This window comes from Berghia stephanieae, chromosome 11 (genome assembly GCF_034508935.2).
Source record: "Berghia stephanieae isolate SIO BIC M18660-M18661 chromosome 11, UCSD_Bste_1.3, whole genome shotgun sequence".
Classification (NCBI taxonomy): domain Eukaryota; kingdom Metazoa; phylum Mollusca; class Gastropoda; order Nudibranchia; family Aeolidiidae; genus Berghia; species Berghia stephanieae.
Genome location: NC_088370.1, coordinates 30,555,185 through 30,566,647, shown reverse-complemented (window position 1 = coordinate 30,566,647; position 11,463 = coordinate 30,555,185).

Here is an 11,463-nt window from a genome sequence, read left to right as displayed (position 1 = left end):
AGATCAGAAACAAAGGCAATCGCTTCTTTCCTGTAGGGCCGATGGATATCTCTCTGCCCTTACCATTAATATTGTACAAAATAGAGAAGGTAACGACAAACCTCTGTTGTAGTTGTTGCCTTCCTTGGAATGGCACATTGATGGACCTTGAGCGATAACTAACAGTGGTATATTATTGGTCTACTCACTCTCTCTTCTACAGTCTTCTTCTTCTTCTTCTTCTTCTACTACTACTACTACTTCTTTTTCTTCTTCTTCCGCTTCCTCCTCCTCCTCCTCCTCCTCTCTTCCTGCCTTCTTCTTCTTCTTCTTCTTCTTCTTCTTCTTCTTCTTCTTCTAATTATTATTATTATTATTATTATTATTATTATTATTATTATTATTATTATTATTATTATTATTATTATTATTATTATTATTATTATTATTATTATTAAATGACACACTCCGTTTATTAAAAACGTCAACCTCTCATTAGTTTTAGTGATCCATTCATCCTTGGTTTTTCTATTGTTTTGTTTGTTTGTTTTGGTTTGGATTTTTGTTGGGTTTTTGTGTGTTCTTTTTATTGACAAAAGGGTAAACATGAAACGTGAACATGATTTCCTTGTAAATTAAAATAAAGCATCTATTCATGTTTATGATTGTCATTTATTTCTCCGGGATTCAGGCAGCAACAACGATTAAGGTCTGATGGAATCTAAGCCTTCGTGTCAAATTATAACAAAATTTATCAGACGGTTTCAAAGATACGAGGCAGTTGTGTTCATGAGTATAATAAATCATTTCCTCCCCTTAGCATCGTATTTCAGCACTACTACGATTGCTACACGTCTACTACAGCGGCAACAACAACAACAACAACTACAACTACAACTACTACTTCTACTACTGCTACTAAGACGACGACAACTACTACTACTATTACTATTACTTCTACATCAACGACTTCTATTACTACTACTACTACTACTACTACTACTACTACTACTACTACTATTACTACTACTACTACTACTACTACTACTACTACTACTACTACTACTACTACTACTACTACTACTACTACTACTACTATTACTACTACTATTACTACTACCACCACCACTACTACTACTACTACTACTACTACTACTATTACTACCACCACCACTACTACTACTACTACTACTACTACTACTACTACTACTACTACTACTACTACTACTACTACTACTACTGATGCTTCTGCTACTCTTACTACAACTATTGCTACTGCTGCTGCTCCTCCTCCTAATACTGATATAACTATAATCCCTGTTGCTACCGCTACTGCTACCATTGCTGCTGCGTTTGCTTTGTTTTGTTTGTTTTTAAGGGTTTTACGGCGCTTGTAACACATTAAGGTCATATCAGCGCCAGTAAAAAGGAAGAAAATGGGATAGTAAAAAGTTCTAGAATTACAATTAAAGCACAAAAGAAAAGGTGAGACAAAGGGGAATTGGTTCAAATAGGGAACAGATGTAGATTCCGAGAGAACACCGTCAAAGTACTTAGTTTGAGATCACCTAAAAGTCTCATCCAGACACAAGCACAGGTCCCAACTAAGAGGAATACACTCAAATGTATACAAATCATATAATATAATATGTAAACTAAACATAATACAATGCATAACAGAGAGATGATTTACAAGGAAAAAAATATCATCTCCAAAACTATAACTATACATTCGACTGTTTCCCTCCCAGCCAAGGAACTCCGCCCAGGGTCAGGACAAAACCAAGTAATCTCACTCCAAGACAATGACAGGAAACAATTGGAAAACGGTATGGGGGGATAGAAGACACAGCATGTACCTCCCTGCCCACTATGGGAGGTCAGGATCCCCACCCATGCTGCGTTTGCTACAACAACAATAATAATAATAACAACCACAACAACTACTACAACGACGACGACAACAATAACTGCTACAAAACAGCGACACAATAACAACTAAAATAACAACAACAACAACAAAAACAACAACAACATCAGCATTATCATCAACACCAACAACAACAACAACAAAGCTAGTCAAATATCATATCATATTATCGATAAAAGCCGGAATCCCAGCGATGAGCTTAGTCGCTTTCAGGACTTTGGTCATTATGAGTTATTGATGGCCAATAAAACCAGGATCTACCTCCCCTCGGAGGTGATCAGATGGGAGACATACATGCTTTTGTTTTTTTTAAAATGTTTTTAGGGGTTTTACGGCGCTTGCAACGCATTTAGGTTATATCAGCGCCAGTAAAAAGGAAGAAAATGGGAAAGTAAAAAGTTCTAGAATTACAATTAAAGCACCCAAAAGAAAGTAAGACAAAGGGGAACTGGGAACAAATATGGATCAGATGTAAATTCCAAGAGCATACCACCAAGTTTGAGATCACATATAAGTCTCATCCGGACACAAGCACATTATCCAACAAAGAGGAACACACTCAAATGCTTACATTATACATTCAAAATAACAAATATAATAATACATAACAGAGAGATGATTTACAAGGAAAAAAATATCATCTCCCAAAACAATAACTATGCATTTGACTGTTTCCTTCCCAGCCAGGACTCCGGCCAGGGCCAGGACAAGACCAAGTAATCTCATTCCAAGACAAAGACAGAAAGCATGTTGGAAAACAGATATAAGGGGATAGAAGACACGTTAAGTGCCTCCCTGCCCGCTGTGGGAGGCCAGGAACCCCACCCAGAAATGGCTCATATAGATCATGCAATTTTAAATGTAAATTTAATTGGTGAAGAGAAGAACTGCTTTTTCCAGGATTTTTTTTTAATAAAGGGAAGGTTTGAAACGGGTCTGTAGTTTATAAAATCTTTTTGGTCGAAAGAGGATTTCTTTAATAGTGGGGTAATCAGAGCTCTCTAAAACAAGAGGGGACGATACCAGTTTGCAGAGACTGATTAATTATTTCAGTTTTTGATGGAATAAGCTCGTCAATGCAAGAATTTAAAAGCGTTGTTGAAAGGGGATCTAGCTCACTTGATTTATTTGGGGCCTTCATAATTAGATTCTGTATAAAACAATTTCTGAGACTTGTCGAAAAGAATTTAAAGTGTTGCCATCAAAAGACTGTTTATCTGTATAAAGCTCAAAACTGTTTAAGTCGTTTCAAGTTGTGTCAATTTTCTGAGTAAAAAAATAAAGCGAACATTTCAGGTAACTTGGCATTATTGTACAAAGAAGGGGAGGGGTGATGATGCTGATTTTCATAGAATTTCATCACATGTTGAGAACAGCAGTTTTAACGATTTAGTATTTTTAAACTTGTCATAATGGGCCTGCTTAGCTGCTATAATTTTTGCTATGGTTATATATTTTCCATTTAGAAGTGGCTGATCTAAAACGGTTCCAGTGATCTTGTCGGTGGGTCTTCTTCCATAAACGTTCCGTTTTTCTCACGAACCTCTTGGCTTGGCCAACATCCTCTGTATAACAGGGAGCGAAACGACAATGACGAATTTCTCTGGTTTTTAAAGGTGCGCGTTTTTTCGAGAGTGTTGCGGACACACGCGTTCCAATTGTCTATTGTGACGCCTGCTGTGTTGTTGTTGAGGTCATGAAGATCAGCTTTCAAGTTCTTTCTAAATTCACTTAGGTCAATATTTCTCAAATCTCGTTACTTTTTTCCTCATATTCTGTATTTTTTCATTATTGATATTTATTTCTACCAATTTGTGAACTGTGTAAGTGACGTCAGTTATTGTTGTGTTGTAGAGTTCTTTATTGGATTCTTTGATGACAACCCAGTCGATGATATTCCCCTTGTCATGAGTTGTGGATGATAGTAATTGAATTAATGAATGTTGATAAATCATGTCTTTGAATGTTCTTGTGTTTCTTGTGTTCACGTTAGAAGGAATATTAATATCACTAACAACAATCGCATTTCCTCTATTTGTGGACAGATTAGACAATACTACGTTAGTCTCATCTCGGAGGTCCTCGATCGGCACTCTAAGTTTATCACCCCTATTTGGTGCTCTATAAATACACTGAGTGTGAAGTATTTGCTTTCCTAAATCGATGCCCATCCTTAAATGTTTCTATCTAATAAAGGAAATTGACGATATTACTTTTAATAACAATGCGGTCGTTCATTTCCTTTTTGTAAAATACAATAAGTCCACCTCCCCGTCCGTTGTTCCTAGGTACTGAGAGTTATAACCATCTGTTGAGGAGGGCGGGGTCTATGTCCAAACACAACAGTTAACGGTTTTTGTTTTCTTACCCCTCCTCGCTGACGACTGTTTGATGACTTGGTTGTAAAATTATATGACGAGAAGTCGTCAAGTATGAAAATTAAAAATAGAAATAGAATGTTAAAAGTGGATGTGTAAACAAATATGCACGGTGGACACGTGTAGAAAAATTAAAATACATTGTAAAATTTTAATAAAACCACGAAATTGTTGATGAAATTTGATAAATGTTATACCACAGTAAAGACAATATTGTCACGAGTAAAATGATATAAAATTCTGTTTAAGAAGAAGATAATTGATCTTTTTAAAATCCCAAAATCGAAGAACACAAACGGAAACATCTGCCTGCCAGGCGAGTTACAGGCGGGTAAATGACGATATGAAAGAACTGGGCCAAGAGGATGATGATGCTATGAACCTGCATGGAGATATGGCATTCATTATGGCAATCCTGCAAAATGCGGGATAAGCTGAAAGAAGAAGAAGAACTTGTTGAACGACCCTGAAATATTTTTTTTTTATAAATCTGAAGTCCAGACGGCTTTTTGAGATTTCATAATACATTATTCGTGTTTGTTTTTATTGAATCAGAAAGACAGAGACATAATTTCGTTTGTAATGATTTAACAAGTTGCATGCCATATTTCTTTTTGTATACATGTAAGTTTGGCACATAAGTAACATATCATATCATAATGGTATATTATTATAGATAACATAATTTGCAATGAACAATAATGACTATGTTTTTTGTTTTTTTGTTTTTAAAGGTTTTACGGCGCTTGCAACACATTTAGGTTATATCAGCGCCAGTAAAAAGGAAGAAAATGGGATAGTAAAAAGTTATAGAATTACAATAAAAGCACCCAAGAAAAAGTAAGACATAGGGGAACTGGGAACAAATAGGGATCAGATGTAGATTCCAAGAGCAGACCACCAATGCACTGAGTTTGAGATCACCTAAAAGTCTCATCCAGACACAAGCACAGGTCACATCTAAGAGGAATACACTCAAATGTTTACCAATCATTTAATATAATATGTAAACTCAACATAATACAATGCATAACAGAGAGATGATTTACAAGGAAAAAATATCATCTCCCAAAACTATAACTATACATTCGACTGTTTCCCTCCCAGCCAAGGAGCTCCGGCAAGGATCAGGACAAAACTAAGTAATCTCATTCCAAGACAATGACAGGAAACAATTGGGAAACGGGTATGGGGGGATAGAAGACACAGCATGTACCTCCCTGCCCACTATGGGAGGTCCGGATCCCCACCCAAAATAATGACTATTTTGTTTGTTTGTTTGTTGCTTTAGGTCTCTTCCAACACAATTGAGGTTATATGAGAGACCGCTGAAACAAAAAAACAAGCAATCTAACAAAAATAGTACAAATGTCAATCAAAATCATAACCTAAAGATATCATAAGCTAAATTATAAATAACCAAGAACAAACAGGCAGAGGATTTACAGGAAAAAAAATATCCCCTGTCAAAAATACAATCACAAACCAAAGAAGCAGGATAGGCTAGTAAAGAGAAGAAGAAACGACATCACTATCGGATCGTACACCCATGCGAACATCATAGGTATATGATTCAAGGGTGATGCTCCCATCCAACCACCCGCATAATGACTATATAACAGCCTTGAGAAAGGACAAAATATCAAACAAATTTGGTATATTCCTGAGTCGACAGTTTCGAGCAGCTTAGCATTACTTTCACACAATTTGCATAACATAAAATGTGCTTATTGACAAGTCTGATAATCCAAATTATTATACATTCGAGTAGTTTCTTCCAACATTCGAATGTCCCAAATTTTTCCATTATTATTATTGAATACGATTTCTTTGAACTTTTGTGTATGTCCCCAGAAGTTGTTTGTTTTGTTTTTCAGGGTTTTACGGCGCTTGCAACACATTAAGGTCATATCAGCGCCAGTAAAAAGGTAGAAAATGGTATAGTAAAAAGTTCTAGAATTACAATTAAAGCACCCAAGTAAAAGTAAGACATAGGGAGCTGGGAACAAATAGGGATCAGATTGATGTAGATTCCAAGAGCATACCACCAATGCACTTAGTTTGAAATCACCTACAAGTCTCATCTAGACACAAGCACAAAATCCAACAAAGAGGAACACACTCAAATGCTTACATTATACATTCAAAATAAAAATCATAATACATAACAGAGAGATGATTTACAAGGAAAAAAATATCATCTCCCAAAACAATAACTATGCATTTGACTGTTTCCCTCCCAGCTAGGATTCCGGCCAGTGCCAGGACAAAACCAAGTAATCTCATTCCGAGACAAAGACAGAAAGCATGTTGGAAAACAGATATAAGGGGATAGAAGACACAGTATGTACCTCCCTGCCGGCTATGGGAGGTCAGGATCCCCACCCAGTCCCCAGAAGTTATACGATTTCTAAAAACGTGTGTGTGTATGTCCCCAGAAGTTATACAGTTTCTATAAACTTTTGTGTATGTCCCCAGAAGTTATACAGTTTCTATAAACTTTTGTGTATGTCCCCAGAGGTTGTAAGGTTTCTTTGAACTTTTGTGTATGTCCCCAGAAGTTATACAGTTTCTATAAACTTGTGTGTATGTCCCCGGAGGTTATAAGGTTTCTTTGAACTTTTGTGTATGTTCTCAGAGGTTATAAGGTTTCTTTGAACTTTTGTGTATGTCCCCAGAGGCTATAAGGTTTCTTTGAACTTTTGTGTATGTCCCCAGAGAATATAAGGTTTCTTTGAACTTTTGTGTATGTCCCCAGAGGTTGTAAGGTTTCTTGGAATGTTTGTGTATGTCCCCAGAGGTTATAAGGTTTCTTTGAACTTGTGTGTATGTCCCCAGAGGTTGTAAGGTTTCTTTGAATGTTTGTGTATGTCCCCAGAGGATATAAGGTTTCTTTGAACTTTTGTGTATGTCCCCAGAGGTTATAAGGTTTCTTTGAACTTTTTTGTATGTCCCCAGAGGTTATACGGTTTCTATAAACTAATATCACAGTAAAGACAATATTGTCACGAGTAAAATTATATAAAATTCTGTTTTAGAAAAAGATAATTGATCTTTTAAAAATCCAAAAATCGAAGAACACAAACAAAACGTCTGCCTGCTAAGCGTGTTGCAGACGGGTAAAGGACGATATGAAAGAACTGGGCAAAGAGGTTATGTTTTGTTTTGAAGGGTTTTACGGCGCTTGCAACACATTTAGGCTATATCAGCGCCAGTAAAAAGGAAGAAAATGGGATAGTAAAATGTTCTAGAATTACAATTAAAGCACCCAAGAGAAAGTAAGACAAAGGGGAATGAGAACAAATAGGGATCAGATGTAGATTCCAAGAGCATACCACCAATGTACTTAGTTTGAGATCACCTATGTCTCATCCGGACACAAGCACAAAATCCAACAAAGAGGAATACACTCAAATCCTTACATTATAAATTTAAAATAACAAATATAATAATACATAACAGAGATGATTTACAAGGAAAAAAAATATCATCTCCCAAAACAATAACTATGCATTTGACTGTTTCCCTCTCAGCCTGGACTCCGACGAGGGCCCGGAAAAAAACAAGTAATCTCATTCCAAGACAAAGACAGAAAGCTTGTTGGATAAGATATAAGGGGATAGAAGACACAGAACGTACCTCCCTGCCCGCTATGGGAGGTCAGGATCCCCACCCAGTTGGGCCAAGAGGATGATGATGCTATGAACCTGCATGGAGATGTGGCATTCATTATAGCAATCCTGCAAAATGCGGGAAAAGCTGAAAGAAGAAGAAGAACTTGTTGAACGCAAGTCCAGACGGCTTTTTGAGATTTCATAATACATTATTCGTGTTTGTTTTTATTAAATCAGAAAGACAGAGGCATAATTTCGTTTGGAATGATTTAACAAGTTGCATGCCATATTTTTTTTTGTATACATGTAAGTTTGGCACATAGGTAACAGATCATATCATAATGGTATTGGTATATTATTGTAGATAATATAATTTGCAATGAACAAAAATGACTATATAACAGCCTCGAAAAAGTACAAAATACCAAACAAAATTTAAATATTCCTGAGTCCACAGCTTCTAGCAGCTTAGCATCACTTTAACACAATTTGCATAACATAAAATATGCTTATCCGGTTTTGTTTGTTTGTTTTTAAGGGTTTTACGGCGCTTGCAACACATTTAGGTTATATCAGTGCCAGTAAAAAGGAAGAAAATGGGATAGTAAAAAGTTATAGAATTACAATTAAAGCACCCAAGAAAAAGGAAGACATAGGGGAACTGGGAACAAATAGTGATCAGATGTAGATTCCAAGAGCATACCACCAATGTACTTAGTTTGAGATCACCTAAAAGTCTCATCCAGACACAAGCACAGGTCCCAACTAAGAGGAATACACTCAAATGTTTACCAATCATATAATATAATATGTAAACTCAACATAATACAATGCATAACAGAGAGATGATTTACAAGGAAAAAAATATCATCTCCCAAAACTATAACTATACATTCGACTGTTTCCCTCCCAGCCAAGGAGCTCCGGTAAGAATCAAGACAAAACTAAGGAATCTCATTCCAAGACAATGACAGGAAACAATTGGGAAACGGATATGGGGGATAGAAGACACAGCATGTACCTCCCTGCCCACTATGGGAGGTCAGGATCCCCACCCAGGCACCCAAGAAAAAGTACGACATAAGGGAACTGGGAACAAATAGGGATCAGATGTAGATTCCAAGAGCATACCATGCCACCAATGTACTTAGATGGAGATCACCTATAAGTCTCATCCGAACACAAGAGATGCTTACATTATACATTCAAAATAACAAATATAATAATATATAACAGAGAGATGATTTACAAGGAAAAAAATTTGACTGTTTCCCTCGCAGCTAGGACTCCGGCCAGGGCAAGGACAAAACCAAGTAATCTCATTCCAATACAAAGACAGAAAGCATGTTGGAAAACAGATATAAGGGGATAGAAGACATGGTATGTACCTCCCTGCCCACTATGGTACGAGCAATCTATCAATGTGCTTTTTTTGACATTACCTAAAATTCCCATCCCGGCATATGCAAAGAATCCCACTATCAAAGATTCACCCGTATGTTTACAAATTTGGGAATTCTTGCATTGAACATTTTGCATAGCAAGACTTTGTAAAGAAGAATGAAAATGTATATCTGAATCGGATCAAAAATGTAATAAATACAATAAAATGAAGATGAAAAAAAAGGATATATAAATAAATCTTATTTCTATTCAGCATGGAGGAAAACTGGAGGAAGTCTATGAGACTGAATCAGCTCCAAGATGTAATAAATACAATAAAAGGGCATTAATGATTAAATTGAAAAAAAAATAATAATAAATAAAATCTCATTTCTATTCAGTATGGAGGAAAACTGTAAGAAGTTAACTAGTTAAATAAATAAGTAAATAAACCTCATTTTTATTCAGGATGGAGGAAATCTATGTGACCGAATCAGCTCTTGTTTGGTTTTGTTTGTTTTTAAAGGTTTTACAGCGCTTGCAACACATTTGGGTTATATCAGCGCCAGTAATAAGATGGATAATGGGATAATAAAAAGTTCTAGAAATACAATTAAAGCACCCAAGAAAAAGTGAGATATAGGGGAACTGGGAACAAATAGGTTTGTTTGTTTTTATGTTTTTAAGGGTTTTACGGCGCTTTCAACGCATTTAGTTTATATCAGAGCCAGTAAAAAGGAAGAAAATGGGACAGTAAAAAGTTCTGGAATTACAATTAAAGCACCCAAGAAAAAGTAAGACAAAGGGGAACTAGGAACAAATAGGGATTAGATGTAGATTCCAAGAGTATACCACCAATGTACTTAGTTTGAGATCACTTATCCGGACACAAGCACAAAATCCAACAAAGAGGAATACACTCAAATGCTTGCATTATGCATTCAAAATAACAAATATAATAATACATAACAGAGAGATGATTTACAAGGAAAAAAATATCATCTCCCAAAACAATAACTATGCATTTGACTGTATCCCTCCCAGCTAGGACCCCGGCCAGGGCCAGGACAAAACCAAGTAATCTCATTCCAAGACAAAGACAGAAAGCATGTTGGAAAACAGATATAAGGAGATAGAAGACACAGTGTGTACCCCCTGCCCACTATGGGAGGTCAGGAATTAGCTCTAAAATGTGATAAATATCCAATAAAATGGCATTAAAATGAAAAAATAAATAATAAATAAATCTCATTTCTATTCAGCATAGAGGAAAACTGGAGGAAGTCTATGAGACTTGTTTGTTTGTTTTGTTTGTTTGTTTTTAAGGGTTTTACGGCGCTTGCAACATATTTAGGTTATATCAGCGCCAGTAAAAAGGAAGAAAATGGGATAGTAAAAAGTTATAGAATTACAATAAAAGCACCCAAGAGAGAGTAAGACAAAGGGGAATTGGGAACAAATAGGGATCAGATGTAGATTCCAAGAGCATACCATCAATGTACTTAGCTTGAGATCACCTATAAGTCTCATCCGGACACAAGCACAAAATCCAACAAGGAGGAATACACTCAGATGCTTACATTATACATTCAAAATAAATATAATAATACATAACAGAGAGATGATTTACAAGGAAAAAAATATCATCTCTCAAAACAATAACTATGCATTTGACTGTTTCCCTCCCAGCCAGGACTCGGGCCAGGCCCAGGACAAAACCAAGTAATCTCATTCCAAGACAAAGACAGAAAACATGTTGGAAAACAGATATAAGGGTATAGAAGACACAGTATGTACCCCCCTGCCCACTATGGGAGGTCAGGAATTAGCTCTAAAATGTGATAAATATCCAATAAAATGGCATTAAGATGAAAAACAATAAATAAATAAATAAATCTCATTTCTATTCAGCATGGAGGAAAACTGGAGGAAGTCTATGAGACTGAATCAGCTCCAAGATGTAATAAATACAATAAAAGGGCATTAAGATAAAAAAATAATAATAAATAAATCTTATTTCTATTCAGTATGGAGGAAAACTGGATGAAGTTAAATAAATAAATGAATCTCATTTTTATTCAGGATGGAGGAAAAAAATCTATGTGTCCGAATCAGCTCCAAAATGTAATAAATAAATTAAAAGGGCATTAAGATAATAAAAAATAATAATAAATAAATC